This window comes from Limulus polyphemus, unplaced genomic scaffold, assembly GCF_000517525.1.
Source record: "Limulus polyphemus unplaced genomic scaffold, Limulus_polyphemus-2.1.2 Scaffold978, whole genome shotgun sequence".
Lineage (NCBI taxonomy): Eukaryota > Metazoa > Arthropoda > Merostomata > Xiphosura > Limulidae > Limulus > Limulus polyphemus.
In genome coordinates, this window is record NW_013666588.1 from 209,194 (window position 1) to 226,143 (window position 16,950).

Consider the following 16,950-nt stretch of genomic DNA (forward strand, 5'->3'; position numbering starts at 1 on the left):
CGAACCGGCTGAATCCCACCACTGAAATAAGTGTATCGGTAAAGTTATATTCGGAAAGAATAAACCAGTTTTATTAAGAAAGGACTTGTGTCGCTAAAGTTTCGTGGGAACGAAGTTACGGAAAATCAACTAACGAATGGAGATGTAACACTATTCTCATTTCTTATGCTAAACTTTTCTCTACATCATATTTTTCATTTTATTTTTTTTGCATTTAGTTTATCCTGGCCCTCACCGCTTTTTATTCCTAGTTTAAATCTTCCTTTAATGCTGAGTTAATAGCCTTTACAAACAAGCCAGACTTGATATATAATGATTCGGATTTTGTTTTGATATTACAGAAAAACATTTCTAGATTTCGAAATAACTTTCTATGGTTATCGTAAGGGAGAGTTGTGTAATCGAACAGCATGAAATTCGATGTGACATTTAGCGTTTAAAGTTATGCGTCCCTTTTCTGGTCATGTCACAGGGTTTTATTGAATTGTATTCAAAATTTAATTAAGCAACTTTAAGATAAGTGCATGTTAATGAAATTAGCATTATAATTTACGTTATAATTCAAAGTTTTATATTTTTTAAGTTTTAATTCCTATATTTCAAAGAAACGTTAAAAAATCTTACACTTCAGTTCTATTGTTGCGTGACGCACGCGCTTCTCAAATCTCAACTTTGGTCTGTATTTGAATACTTCCTGTACACAACTATGTATAGACTGAAATTAGGTTAATTGTATCTCGTGTTGGATGTGTAACGAAAATTCCGATTTACAGAGGTATTAAAAGGTGGTGCTTTATAAATAGTTGTCATTATTTTGTTTATTTTGTAATACAATCTAAAATAATGTAATTTTTTTTTCTGGAAATTTTACCAAAAATAAAAAATATTTTTTTTTCGGATTTCTTGCGACCCTAATTCAAACCTTACGCGATCTGGATTAAGCGACACATGTTAATAATATTTTGCAAGTTCTTGAGTGCTGGGCAGGTCAACAGGGTTGATTTTAGGACAGGGTTGCTCTTTTTAAGGGAAGTAATAAAAATTGTCCAGGTAATTATAGGCCTTTTAGTTTTGCAAGTTACATCATTGGTGGAAAGATTTTTCAAAGTGTTAAAAAATGCTTTGTAAAGTAATTTATTATTTAATAACAAAATTTTAATTTTGTTGGGTAGTCCGTGTGGTTTCACTGAGAGAAAATCATGCTGATAGTAATAATGGCTTAGGTTGATGAGGGTAAGCCTATTATTATTAATACAATAAACTATACTAAAGCATTTGACAAGGCAAGGTTTCCCAAATTTAGGGAAACTGTCTGTACTGTTTGATTTATCTTTGTAAAACTTAAAAGAGCTGTATATAATAGAACCTTGTATTTAGATTACTCACATTAAACTACAAAGAAATGGACAATTCAAGGATTATACTATTTCTGTTTGGAAGGAAGAAGGATAAATGTAAGACCAAGTAAAAACAAATACATGTTTAGCATCCTTGCCCACTTTCTTTTTTGCAGCCATTTCCCTCCACGTTTTTTTTTTTTTTTCAGTTTTTGAATGCTCATTTTTTGATCAAAAAAAGAAACAAAGAAGAATTCTGATTAAAAAAGTGAGATGAATACAGTTGATTCATTTCACCCTTTTTCTTTATTTGTCATAAATTCTGTATCATTTTGATTAAAAATGAAACAAAGAAGACATGCCTGACATGGACCCTCTGAAAACAAGCAACAGTCATGAAAAAGGTGCAAGCTGTTTTTAAATGAGGTAATTAAAAAATAGAAACAAGGAACTTCTTCCTTTTTTCAAAAACTCTGGATACTAAACGTATATATTTTTTCTTACTTGGCCTAATTATGTCAGTTTTACTGGGATGTCTGGTAACCCTGAACTAGTTGCTACATAAAAGGCTTGTTAATAAAATTATCACTGTGGATGTAGGGAAAAGTTGGCTAGTCAGATCAAGAAATAGTTGGAGTGAATAATATTGAGAATTGTTATAAATGGAATTCAGTCAGATTGGATTAATCTCAACTAGGCTATTCCAGAGCTCAGTTTTAGGACCCTTTGTCATTTTGATTTACATAGATAAAGGAATGGTCAATAAATTGCTTAAAGTTGCTGATAATCTTAAGATGGTTGTTGCTGGCTATAAGGAGGATGTTTCTGTTTTACAAAAGGATTTAGATCATATAGTTAGTTGGGTGAATAAATGGTTCATTGATTTTAATTCTAAAAAATGCAAGGTAATGCATGTGGGTTATTATGATTTGAATTATTTTTGATGGGAATATCCTTAACAGTTTTATGGAAGAAAAAGATTGTGGTGTTCAGGTTGATTGGTCTCTTAAACCATCTAGCACTAGCTCTCTTATGAACCCTTTCCAACAGTTGAATATCCTTCTTAAGATAAGGACCCCAAGACTGAACACATTACTCCAAACAAGCCTATCCAGTGACTAAAACAATGCAATTATAACCTCTTCAGGTTTGTATTTGATATTGCTGTTGATACAACTTGAAATCCTATTTGCCCTACCTAGCAACAGCACACTGCTTAGAGTACTATGAGTAAGATTATTCCCAGTTTGCTTGATAAATATTCTAAGGATTGGGGTGGGATTTAAGATTTTGTTTATAGTGGATTTGTTATTACCATTTTTAAGGCCTCTATTTATCCCTTAAATGCTATGTTTTTGTGTATAATTTTGGGACAAGGAGATCTGTTGGTCCATCCAGGTCACACCATCTATTAAAATAAAATAAAAAATAAAACACTCAAAGCCAGCCTTATCACATGACACTAATAGAAGTTGAGTTGTAGTTTATAGTTATAATTTAATGTAAACTGATTAGTAACAGATGTTAATAAATTAATATACTTTGACTAAAAATGTATGTAATTTCTCTCTTAATACTTAATAGGAGTCTTATGTCAACTACAAAATAGAAAGTGCATATTTTCTTAACATACTGTTGTATGCTATATTTTCATTATTTTGATTTAGATGTTTAGAGGGCACATGAGGTTAAGATCCAATAAACTAAGATTTAGGTATGTACATTAATTATAAATATGAGCAAGCCATTAGTGAGTATCTGAGTGCCAGTCAGTAAGTTAGTGAAGTAATAGTTATAGAGAATTTAGCAAAATATTCAGTGTGCAAAGAATTGAGTAGTTGTTGATTGAATAAAGTTAATTAGTAAGTTAGTCAGGTTTGTTATCAGTTGAGGAAATTTCTGTTTAAAGTGAAAATACTATTTGTGTTCATAGGCTTACAACTGCATAGCCTGAAGCAGATGGTAAGGAAGAAATAAACTAATTTGTTATTGTATATGAACTGGACTTGGCCTTATATTTATCAAATAATTCAAGAGAACCCACTCAGAGAAAAAACAAGTTCCAACAATATACACATATTCTTATCTATATTATGCCCTTATTTTTATCAAATAATCTAAAAGAGTCCACCCATTGAAAGACAATGACAATACAGGCAAGAAGCCATTTCATCCATCAAGGCTGCACCCTTAAGAATAACTTAAACCTACCCTATATTTTTCAGAAAATTACTTATTTCCATTTTAAATTCTTATTCCATAAGTCAATCAGTTTATTAGAAATATAAAATGTAACTGTTTTTCCAAATCTCAAACTTGTATCATTTTCATCTTATATTTAAAACACAGAACAAAAAAATCAAATTAATTTTTCCTGTCAGTTCCCTGAATAATGCTACAAACTTAAATAAAATCATTTTTACTCTTCTTTTCTCAATAGGAAATAAGAGAACTATAAGATAAACCTTTCATTTGTGGGATCATTGTAGTAGCTCTCATTTGAATCTTTTTCTATAAGTCATCATTCTTTAGTCATAACTAGTAATTAGTACAATCTAAAATTTTATTAGCATTACTACTTTATATCTACCACTATGCTAAGATCCTTTTCTTCAGTCATGGTGCTGAGTGGTTTCTCATCTATATGATGCAAATTATAACCCAAATGCATTACCATGCACTTACTGTGATCAAAGGTTATTTGTCCAGTTGACCAAAGTCATTCTGTAGCATCCTCATTACACCTAGAAAATGAGTTTAATGTTATCAGCAAATTCTTAAAGAACTCCCAAAGGTCAAAAGAATTTTTTATTTATTTTGAGTCATTTTTTTCACTTGTTAATATTTTCAAGTAATAGTACCATTCTCTGTTTTAAAGACATTTATGATTAGACAAGATGGTGAAGTTCTTTATTGAAGGGTATGTTGTCTTAACTTGCAGAAAGGGTTTATTTTTCTAAAAAATACATTTTCTGTCAATAAATAGTTAAGTAACCATGTATCATTCTAATAAGATAGTGGCCTGATTTTGTTGTTGGGTAAGGATACTCTTCTTTCCTAGGTTCAACTTATTTTTACTCTTCTATGACATCTTCATCTAGCCACATTTCTTTACCCTCTAGTTTTTGGGGTATTCCTGATTTGATTGAATCATGGGCGGAGGCTGCCCATCATCAGTTCTCACTTTTGTCTTTAGTTTCCACACTGTCCCAAACCTTACCCTCCACCACTGTACCTTGACTTAGTCACCAGTTTCCCATCTTTTGATTTCTTCTCCCCAACTTTCTTCTTCTACCTGGCATCAGACTCATTGAGATGGGTTATGTGGGTACCCATCTGTTGTGATTTGAGCACCCATGGTATACTTTTCCATTCTCAGGGGTTACTCTACTTTTTACCCATGGACTTTCTCTCCATTTCTTTTCCTCTTCCTCTCAGCTTTCATCCTGTTTTCTTTTTTCCCTTCTCTATCTGATCCTATCTACCTACAATGTCTCGAAAAAAAAGGAATATCTTATTCACCTGGGGTTTGTTTTCAACTCTTTTTCTCAACTGTTCCTAGCCTTCTCCTATCTGTCAGTTAGCAATCAGGATTTTGCTTTTGGGGACTATGTTTTCACTGGAACAGTTTATTTTGTTGGGTTATACACATATGCGCCTTCTCCAATGGTCTTTCTGCAACCAGTGGAACCACTCGCAGGAATCTTTGACCAAGATGGTTCACCTATCTCCTCCTCTACTTGAGGATTTGTATTGATGGCTGGTGGACCGATCCAATATCTTCTAACCTCCACCCAAACCAGATGTGCACCAAATGCTTCTTCTTGGGGGGCACATGTAAACAACAATTTTACATCTGGCACACAGATTCAGGATGAGTCCTTTATCCATATCAATACACTCGAACTTCTTGTAGTCCATTGGGCATGCTCATATTTCTTACCCTCCTGGATCATTTTGTTATGATCCATTCTGATAACTACACGGTTTTTCCTGTATGAACTGTCAAGGTATCCTTTGCTTTCAAAACCTGGACCTTTTTTATTGAACCAATTCTCAATGGGTCTATCTCATAGCTTGTCATGTACCGGATGCTGTTAGCGTAGTTATGGACTGCCTCTCTTGGCCATACTGTGTTATGCTCACAGAATGGTCTCTTCTCCCCAGGTTTTCCATCAGGTGTGCTTTCTTGAGGACTCCACTCAGTGATGCCTTTGCCACCTCTAAATTCCAAGCTTCCTCTCTTCTGGTTTTTTGTTCCCCATCCTTTGACCCTGTCTATTTATGCTTTTAGCCAGGACTGGTCTCATCTTTTGCTTTATGCTTACCCACCTCTCCTTCAAGATACTTCTTGTCATGTCCTCTTGGTGGCACCTCTCTGGCCAGTTCAACCTTAGTTCCCTCTTCTGTGTTGCCTGACAACTCAATCCTCTCTTCCCCTGCCTACTATATTCTATATTTTGCTTCAACCTCACACATCACTGGGATCCCGGCCTTCCATCTTCACATTTGGGATTTGGCCAGTCCTTCATCAGCAGAACTAGACACTCCAATCATGTAGTTTTTCCATTCTCATTCTTGTCACCCTTCCACTTTGTCCACCTACCAGTATAAGTGATATCTTTTTATTGTTGGTCCATCCTCTGTCACCTTTCTCCTGACTGTCCTACTGTATACTATCTCCTTTCATTGCCTGGCTGTTTAACTATAGATTAACTGTCTCCACCACTTTCAGTTATGTGGCCTTGTCCACAACATTTTGCCTTTCTCAATACTGCAGAGTGTTTCCACTCCTTCCTTCTCCATAGACCAACTTGCCCCACTCCCATGCCTGACTAGGACCTCAAAGTCATTCTCTTTGCTCTTATCTGTGAACCCTTTGAGCCAGAGGCAACTTGCACCTTATTCCACCTTTTTCTCAAAATGTATTTCCTTTTACTTTTTTCTTTGGTTGCTGTCATTCTGATATTTATACTCATTTCCAACACTCACTAGATCAATTCCTTCAGGTGAGCATGTGGACTATTCACAAATTCATCACCCACTATCTTCATCATGTGGCTGACTCATCTCCCAAAGATTACCTCCTACCTTTACCATTCTACAAAGACTACCCACTGTTTCTAGGCTGGTGAGTACACTTTTTTCTTATTTCAGTATGTGCTTAATAGGGCCCTGCCAGGTGGCAAGTTATCTCATCTTGACAGGGTTCTTCCCATAGAGTGGTCCCTCGATCCACAGGTCTTCTGGTGACTATTCTGTCAGTTGGACTCATCCCGGTTGGACACTTTTATCACCCATCAGGATCCAAAACTCTTTTTTGGTCTCCTGTTCCACATCCACCAACTTTAAAAGTGGATGTGTTCAGCCAAGACTGGAAGAACCTGTATGTTTATATTTATAATTTATGTTTATCCTTTTATACATCTTCTACCCTGTGTAACATCATTCAATCCACTCTGTGTTTATCTAATACTTCTGATAGTGCTGTTCTGGCCAGCTTAGACTTGGTTCTTCTACTTCAGCCCTTCCAGTTAATACCACTTTTATCTCTTCCTCCCTCCCTGTTTCTGCTTGATCAACCTCATGCATGCCAATTTCATCTGTCCATCTCTACTCTCAGGCTTCATGCGTGTCTTTTGTCTGGTCCCTTGCTAGAAAGACCAGTCTTTCCAATTGGGTATCATCCCTTATTTTCCATTCTGTCTATCATTTCTCTTTATCTGTGTATCAGAATAAATTGCATGTTTTTTGCCATTGGGTGAAATGTTGTGGCCTCCTTCCTTCCCACTCTTCCCTCCTTCATATTTCAGACTTTTTCTCTTGGTTGTTTGACAAGGATTTCTCTGTGTTGACCCTTGCAGGCTATTGGGCTGCCTTATCCTCTACCTTCCATTTTTCAATGTTTCACTATATTTTCTCATCTCTGGTCATATCTCTTTTGTTTTGATCCTTTCAGATCCTTCATGTTCTCCAACCCTCTCCCATTCCAGATTGGAATCTTAATGTCTAACATTTCCTATCCCTCCCCCTTTTGAACCTTTGGCATCTTGTTCCCTGTACCACCTTACCTTAAAACCTATTTCCTTTTAGCTTAGGGATGCCAACAATTGTATGTGTTTTTACCAATGATGTCTCATGTATCCTTTACCATAGCACCTATGTTCTCCTTTACTGATATAGAACCATATTTCCCATAACTTCTGCTGCTTGTGAGGGTAATTTTGCCTTCAATCCCATTTTCCTACCCAACATTTCACACTTCTATTCCCACTCTGATCCAGATCACCTTCTGTGTCCAGTCTGTGCTTTGGGATATTATGTGGTATGCATGGCTTCCTTTCATGGTTTCTGTTCCTGATTCTTTGTCCTCTGTCAGACCAGTGTAAAACTTCATTTTCACGTCATTTTACCCTTTATTTTGCCAAATGTCATGGTATATCAGTTGATAGTACTGGTTGCAAAGACATATTATGAGTTGTTTCCAAATGATACATTTATCTATGTGCAGTTATATAAATTCATTACAAGAAAATTCTGTAGGTGGAACAGCCATCACTGACACAATTTTCTGTTTTACTATGTGTCCACACTTTTGGTGAATGTTGACTCCAATTGAGTAGTCTTTTCTTCTAATACTTTTATAAGATAAAGTTTTAATAAATATAATTAGTATGTATATTTAATCACAAATAAATCTGGTTTCAACAATAATGCTAATATTATGAGCAGCTTGTTTTATTTTTTGATAAATAGGTTCTAAGTAACTAAAACATCAAGTTATTTACACAGATACCTTACTTTTAAATAAATCTAACAAATTCTGTGAATCCATATTTTTTTTAATAACTATCAGGATTATTTTTTCTAAACAACAGGATTGTGTATCCTTTTTTTGTTGTAGTTTTTTAGGAGTTAATTTTAATGGTTGATTCACCTGATTTCTAAAACTGTAGGTGAACTTAATGCAATAACACTAAGTGCTGAATCATATAGCAATCTTTTTCTTTTTAAATGGGCATTACACATAGTGTACAAAGTTTTATTTCCTTTAAAAACAATTTTGAACCTGAAAACAATAATCACAGATCATTTAAGCTACATTTTGTAAGGTAAAATAATATATGATGAGTTAATTATTTTATCTTGAGAAACTTTTGTGTAACACTAGAAATTAAGAGTTGAGTTACTAATACAGATATAACTATTGCTCCTAATGTAATACAAAATCTAAATCTAAAACAGCTTGTCTAGTAAAAAAAGAAAAAAAAATTGTGGCCAAGAAAAAAAGTTATTTGTTATACGATCAGCAGGTAAAAGAATTGATATTAGAATGTGGCCAATGCAGTATTATTGGGTACATAGTTTAAAATTGCTTGCTAAGAAAGTAAACTCTATACTTGGTTTAGAATTATTTGGTTATCATGTTTGTCAGTTTTATTAACGATAACACAAGTATGTGTTACTTGTCATTTGGCTGCTTTTGTGTATGATTACGTGTATGTTAGTATTGAAAAAAAAGTGGTCAAATGGAAAGTAACTGATACATATGCTATCGTTAATAAAATTGACAAACATGATAACAAAATTCTCAACCAAGTATAGAGTTTATTTTTTTCAGCAAGCAATTTTAAACTAATTATCCAATAATACTGATTGCTTATCTTTTTATGAAATACACGTACCTTTTTTATACATGTATTTAACAAAAAAAATTCCTTGCTAATGTAAGCACTAGGCACACACAACAAGTTAATACCACACTTCAGTAGTGAGTAACATTCAAAACTTGGACAATAATTCTGGCCAAAGCCTGCCAGTCAGCCAAAACCACTTAGAAATCTTATATATTAGTAGGTAGATGTGAATAAAAAAGTCTTGACAGTAAAAACATAGTTTACTTAGTGAATAGTAAATAATACTGGAATACAAGCAAGTCCTATGGTTATATAGTTAGCACGAGCTACAGCATGCTTGAGTATGTAGGCTTATATATATATATATATATATATATATATATGGAAAATAAACTTATGAATTAAACTTACAAGCAAATTATTAGTTTGGACAAAGAAGTAGTGGCTATCAAGAAACAACTAAAACTTGCTAGTCTCGCATGTTTACATAGGAAGCCAGTCTAAATTCCATCCATTGGCACAGCTGATTTAAAATTTTACAAGCCCTTTACAAGAGAACTACTCGTCAGAATTCCACAAAAATTTTTACAAAAACAAAAGTAATGATCTTGTAAAGTTTAAAGGAAATTTATGACATTAATTTCAAAGCACTTGGACAAAGATTTAGATGATGGCTGAGGTTTAAAAATTAAATATGTGCACCATAAAAACAAATTGGGTGTGCAAAAAAAGAGAAGAAAATGAACAATATGGTCAGAATTGGCTAGGATATATCTTGGTAATGGTTCCAAGGATTTGTTTCATTTTTTTATTTGCTAACTACTAATGTATTGATGGTTTAGCATTGGGGAGGAGGGGGCACCTTCTGCAGAGGATGTACAGTTCCTTGTATATGCAGAGAGGTAAGAGTCTTACATGTGGTCTCTTGGTTTTTCTCCTGTTGGCTCTGTGGCTGAGCTGGTGGGAGATCAAAGGTGGACTAGTGAGAATTTCACTTCTACTTCTCCAACACCTTCTTTTGCTCAGATAGCTACTCTTGAACCTTGGACAGACATTCTGCTTCCTGCACTCTTTTTACAACTAGTATGCCATGTTTGTAATGTTTTTAGTATTTCTCATGTGGCTTATGAATCTTCACCTTTATTAGGAGGAACTAGTTTGGTTACCTGGTCTTTCCATCTTCACCTGATATTGCTGTGCATACAAGGAGATTTGCAGATCAGTTGAATGAAAATGTTGTCATGCCTTGTCCTCCTTGTGTATTGGATCAGCATGCCTCAGCTTTCCCTTATTTGGACTGTCAGAGATTAGACCCTATACTTCCTATTTGGAACTCTAGATAAGATTCCACTGTTCACCTTAATCAATTTGAGTTCCTAGAATTTGCCTGTCACTTACAACAGTTTTGCACTTTTTAATATATTTGCAACTGTTGTCTGAGGCCTATCATTGATCCCTTGCTCAAATTTCGGAGGACCTTATTCAGTAATTGACTTCCACTTTGGTAAGGTTATCAGCTTCTTCTTCCTCCTTGGTATCATGATTTGTTGGTTTATTGCTGGGATCTTTGGAGAGAGACTCCTTATTAAAGACTGGTGAGTGGCAACTGGTCATCGACCTTTCTTGTCCCAATTGCTTCCTCCAGCCTCCTTGGTTTACAATGGAGTCATTTATTTCCCTTTGGTGGCTTTTTCACCTATACTATGGATGACAAAATTCGACATCTCAGTTGCCTACCTTCATATCCCGATCATTGAGTCTTCAAGGCGTTATCTCTGTTTCATGCAAGACAACCAGGTTTGTCAGTTTTTCACACCATCTCTACTCCCCTAGCATTCACACTCACCATTACATGAATGACTGGTTTCTTGTTGTCCCTTCTTGCCAAGTGGCAGAACTGAACACTCAAACTCTCTTATCAGAAGCTGCAAGAGCTGGATTTCTTATTAAAAAGGAGAAGCCTATTCTTATTCCCACACAGTACCTAATCCATTTAGGGGTGTTTTTTGCTTCCAGAGTAAGCCGAGCCCAACCTTCTCCTCTACATCTTCGGACCATGGAATGGCTGATTTTTCAAATTCAGTTGCCTCCTCCTCCACCAGCACACACAGTTCTACCTCTTTTGGGGATGTGGGTATTCTTAGAATCACTTATTCCTTTAGGTCAGGTCCACATGAGAGCCTTTCAGTGGTCATTATGGGACCAGTGGAACATTTGCACAGATGCACTGGATTGTCCATTGAGACTATTGGATTACAGTTTTCTGGATCTGGTTGGACAGGGACAACATAACAGTAGGTGTCCCTCTAACACCTCCATGGCCAGAGATACACATCTTCACAAATGCTTCTCTTCAGGTCTGGGGTGCTCATATAGAAAATATGGAATTCCAGAGACTTTGGACAGTAGAGGAACCTTCTCTCCACATCAATCTCTTAGAAATTTTAGCAGTTCAATGGGCTATGACTCAGGGTCTCATTTTGCTTCATTTGGACAATTCCACAGTAGTCTCGTACATTTCAAAGCAAGGGGCACTCACTCAAGATCTTTGTTTTCAAACAGTGGATCTTGTTCTGTAGGCACAAAAACACCAAATTGTTCTCTTTGCTTGTCATGTTCCACGAGTAATGAATATAGTGGTTGACCAGTTATCTCATCCCTACAGAGCTCTTCCTATGGAATGGATGCTTCATCCTCAAGATATGCTCTCATCTAGGGACAAAACAGATTAATGCTTTCACACACTGCACTGCTCAGCTCCCATCCTTCTGGGCTCCAGTATCTCACCCTCTGGCTTTGGGAGCAGATGCTCTCTGCCAGGATTGGACAGGTCTTCCTTTTTCTGCATTTCCTCTGATTCATCTACTCTCCAAGGCTCTGGCACTGATTCATTCCAGGTCCTGTTGAGTTTTTTTGGTGGAACTATATTGGCTGGGTCAGCCCTGGTTTCCACTCCTCCAGTATCTTCAGGAGGTTCAGCCTCTTCCCCTTTCTCACTGATCATCTCTCTTATGTCAAGCCTGGTTGGACATTTTTCATGTAGCACTCAGCATTCATCAACTTTGCACTTGGATTTTATGTGGCCATCACACGACATGAGGGACTGTATTGAGTGGTGTCCTTATTAGCACATTCCATTCAACATCCTCCTTTGGAAATTTATCAAATGAAATGGTTTATTTATCATCAGTGGTCTCTCAGACATGGGCTTAACCCTTTATGTCCTACTGTGCCACATGTCTCTCAATTTTTAACATAGTTGTTTAACAAAGGTTTGGTACCTTTGTCTGTTGTCTTGGATAAGGCTGCCTTATCAGCTACTTTTTATTTTTCTAAGAGAAGAACAGTTTGCGGCCCCAGTTTTGTCATTACTTTTGAAATCATTTCAGGTTATCTGTCCTTGTCGTCCTTTCCAGGTTCTTAATTGGGATATCACAGTGGTTCTCCATGCATTAACATGTCCATCTTTTGAACCTTTGGGGCCATGTTCATTATATTTTCTTTCACTTACAACATAATTTCTTCTGTTATTGGCTAGAGGGCATCAACATTCAGATGTGTTTGGGCTTCATGTTCACAGGGCACCGTACCATTCCAACTACGTTCTGATGTATCCAGATAGGTCCTTTCTACCTAGAAATACAGTAGCTAGGGAAGGAGAAAAGGCTTTTTTTCAAATTCATCTTCCCTCCATTTTCCATTTATACAACCAATCAGATCCATGTCATTTTTTATGCCCTGTTTGTGCTCTTCGATGTTATGTGGCATGCACTTAAGCATTTTTGGGGCTCATGCCACCAGTTATTATCTATTGGGATCCTTTGGTATCATGCAACTTATCCTCTATCATTTTGACAAATTAGATTCATCAGTTGGTTTGGATAGCTTACTCTGGTCTTTCATTGTCAGAATCGAGACTTTTTAGGGTCTCATCTCATGAACCTCGACATATATTAATGTCTCTGAAGCTTAGTTGCATCACCTGCTGGAGATAATTGTGCAGGCTGGTATGTGGACCACACCTACCACCTTTATATAGCACTATTTACAGGATTTAGCAGTCTCCTCCTTGTATGAATTTCAGCTACCCCCCTGCCACTATTCTACACACCCTGGCTCGATTGTGACAGAGGTGAGTGACTTCATTACTTTTCAGGGACCTTCTTGTCATTCTCATTTGGATCCCACTCAGTGGTGAGTGTTGCCTGGTCAGGTATGTTATTACAAATCTGCACTAGCTACCAGTAGATTAGTAACTAAATTCCTTGTAGCAATGAGCTCTGTTGGGTTGGGGTGTTCCATAAGACTGCTTTGGTGCTTTCCGGGTGGTGAACAATTGTTCTATGTCAAATATACTATACTGGACTATCATGAATAAAGCATAAAGGTACTTTGCCCATCTTTGCCGACCCCTGAGTTGAAGAAATTCGTGTTGGTTTGCTTATCAAAATAAGGAACGTTGTTCACCTATTACCATGTCTCTGGAGCATTGTTCCTCAGGATTCCTCAATGTGAGTCACCCCTTCCCTCTCTCTTCTAGCAAGGGAGTCCTTACCACTCTCCGTTTCTAGTCACTGGAGTGGTAGACAGAGGTCTGTTCCTCCTGAGTGATGTTTGTACTCTTTATTCTACTCAAGGAGAAGAGGGCAAAGCTGGATACCTTCCCACCTTTAACCCTGAATGGTTTTTCCCAGATGTCAGGCAGGGAGCCAGTCCAGCCCACGTGGGAATCTCCTCATAATTCAGGTTCAGAGATGACACTTCACTATCCAGTTGTGTGACTGTGGCCCTTCTTTTTGGTCATTCTCTTACTTTCTATGATCATGGAAGAGGATCCTTGACTCCTCATAATTCTGCATGCAGAGTGTCAGATCTGTGAGCCATTGGTTGAACTTTGTTTGTTCCACATCCTCCTCATAATTCTGGGGGCAGGAGGTTTTCCCTTGCCTCCCAGATTGAAGAGTTTTTGGTTCATAATCCCAGGCTGGACGATGTCTGTTTCATCAGGTTGAGTGAAGCATGAATTGACTCTGTAATTCTTAGTTCAGTTTGTTGCATTCTGAGCTTCTTCAGGTTGGGGGAAAGACTTGTCCAGTTGGATGTTGCCTGCCTTTTCTTCATAATTCTGATGGCTCACCTGCAACATTCTGTAACTTTCAGGTTGGGTACCCTTCATATCATATTCCTATTATATAGTTGTATCATATTGTGGTCTCTATGGCTTAGCCACTACATCTTGGATCTAGCTTTGCATCTATAGCCTTATAATTCCAACAATGAAACGTGGAACCTCACCTGTGTGGTTGGGGCCTGAACAAATCTCATGATAATGAACAGTGTTGACTCTGTAGCCAGTTGACCTTTACTGCCCTTGTGTAGATTTCACTTTATCTGAGTGAAGAGTAAACCTCTTTCAGAAGTTGTGCAGACCCGCACTAGTATGATTTATTATATCTCAATTTTGCACACTTGTTTTTCTATGCAGACTTTCTGTGTGGATGTTGCCCTCACCGTCCCCTTCATCTGGTCATTGTGGGATTCTAGCTAAATGTGAGGTGTGTTTTGGAAGTTTACATTTACCTATACCAAAAATATATTTTCACTAATACTTACTTCTTCTCACACCATCCTGCTTTTTCTCCTCACAATAGCCAGTGTTTGAGTCTGATAATATTGAAAAAGTGAATAAGAAAGAGTAATGGGGAGCTTATATATGGATCAAATATAGAAGGCACATTGACGTAAGTGGAGAGAGCCATAAGATTAAAATCACTATTGGAGATATAGTGGGGTATAAAGACTGGAACAAGTGAGGTAGAATTCATACCAATGCTTAAATGGGCAAAGAAGAGAACCTTTTGTTGCTATAAATTTAAAGTGTGAGAGGAGGTATTATTGGAAAAACATTTTCAGTATAGGAAAATGTAAACATACAATGTCCAGCAGCTTATACTGCTTTATGTTTACTCCTCCCACTCCACAAACTCTTGTGAAAAGTTTTGAAGGATGTAGGATACTGGATACTCCTCTTTTGCAGAAAGAATAGGAACTTAGTTTTCAGACCCAGGGAAAAACTGGGAAATTCATGCACTCTAAATCCACTCTTCACAGCATCTACAACATATGGTAGTATCTAAGTGTACATGTTTTCAACATTATTTCAATGTGACTAATTGATGCATTAATAAATTATGGATCAAGGACTGACATAATGAACCCATTATGGCTGATGGCAGTTTGTGGCTGATGCTTTAGTGTGTGTAACTTCACTTCTAGAATGCATATTTGGCATCTTTCTGTATGTACACATGAAAAAAAAAAAAAATTCATGGCAGTTATTTAGTCTAAAGGAAAAGTTCTCCAAAGGCAAACTATGGGGTGTTTGAGAAAGTCTTATTCTCCTTCACCCCGCTCTTTAGAATAATTTATAAGAACTATTGTGACAAAAACAATTAACCAGAAAGGTGGATTGTATTGGTGATGGCTTATGTAGAGGAGGGTGATGATGATCTCTTAAGCATCGTGGCTTGGTTTGAAGATAGAAGCAAAATTGATGGTCATGGCTTGAGTTGAGGAAGATGAAGATATACTACCAAACATCATGGCTTGTTAACATGAAATTTCAAAATAAAACTTGGCCTAAATGTGAAACAACAACTAAGAAGGGGAAATGGCACCTTTTCATCAATGCTCTGAAGAATATTTTCTAAAAACAAGTTTTTGAGAATTTCACATCACTAAGAAGATAAGGAAAGACAAAGTAACAAAGGGCTCTTTATCTCATGAAGATCACTTCAAAATTAACAAATAAGGTATTAATCCAACTTAAACTTAGCCCTATAAATCTATATACCACTCAACAAAAGTACAAGAAAATTCAAACTAATTGCACAGACCACATTTTCAGGCAACTTATGTTGATAATAAAAGAACACATATCATATGTAGCAGTTAAAAAGTTAGTGAAGAAAATTACAGTGAATAGAACAAACTATCAGAAGAATTGAAATTAGAGACACTAGTGTCAACACATTCATGTACCTTCTTCAGTTTCATGTTGTCTTTTAGCAGGAAGAATGGTCTACAATGCTTAAGTGATTCTGGAACTTTGAATTCCCTTGAGGACACCAATGGTCAGAAAGCTGTTTAACTTGAAGTGATCTTGGAAGGTGTTGAAATTAGGCTTTTGATTAAGTAACTTTCAATTATTTCTTCTTATGTAAATATCCTTTTTGCTTAAAATTCCTGTTAATTTCCAATTGATTTGATGGCCAGAATACCTCATATGAAGAAAAATGGTATTATTTGTATTTCCATATTTAATGTCTTTTTTTTATTTAATATTCAGAAGGTAAGTTCTGAAATTAATGAGATGCTTTATGATTCATGTAAAGCATCATATATATTGTGGGAACATATAACTTCAATATAAATAAGAAAATTGCACAAATAGCCTGTACTGTAGTATCAAACAAATTCAAGCACAGAGGTGAGACTTTAAAGAAATTTGATAGCTTGCTTAAAAATAGTTTGTGGTTTCAACCTTCATAACCCAATAGAAATGTTTTATTTGTGCTGCTCCGTCATGTACAAAAGAGCCATAAAGCTCAGCACATTGACACATCAGATCAAGCCTTTAAATGGCAAAAATGAACACTAAAATTAAAATGATTATATTTAAAAATGAAATCTTCACAAAATAATAGAACAAAAAAACTTTTATTTTAAATAAAAACCAAATCTTTTGAAAATCTTGACATTAGCCAAAAAGAATATAACTATAAATCTTAAATTGGAACTTATAAAGCAAAATAAGAAACTGCTACATTCATAACATACACCTAATGAACAGTTGTATGATACAATATATATATATATATATATATATACACACACACACACACACACAAGAATATATATATATATATATATATACATAACTAAAGTAAGTAATTACTTACCTACCAACACACTAG

The 16,950-nt window shown here is 36.0% G+C and overlaps 1 protein-coding gene across 4 annotated transcripts in view; it reads left to right on the top strand.

Moving 5' to 3' along the window:
• The first annotated feature begins 600 nt into the window (after positions 1-600).
• Positions 601-16,950, top strand: part of LOC106461525 (gephyrin-like) — a 136,493-nt gene continuing 120,143 nt past the window's right edge. The window contains exons 1-2 of one of the 4 annotated variants that reach the window (XM_022388519.1): positions 976-1,050; positions 1,173-1,233. The gene's annotated coding sequence lies outside the window, so the exon portion shown is untranslated. Of the gene's footprint in view, positions 776-950; positions 1,051-1,101; positions 1,234-16,950 lie in introns of those variants that run through there. The other 3 variants (XM_022388520.1, XM_013921357.2, XM_013921358.2) reach the window with 3 other exon arrangements.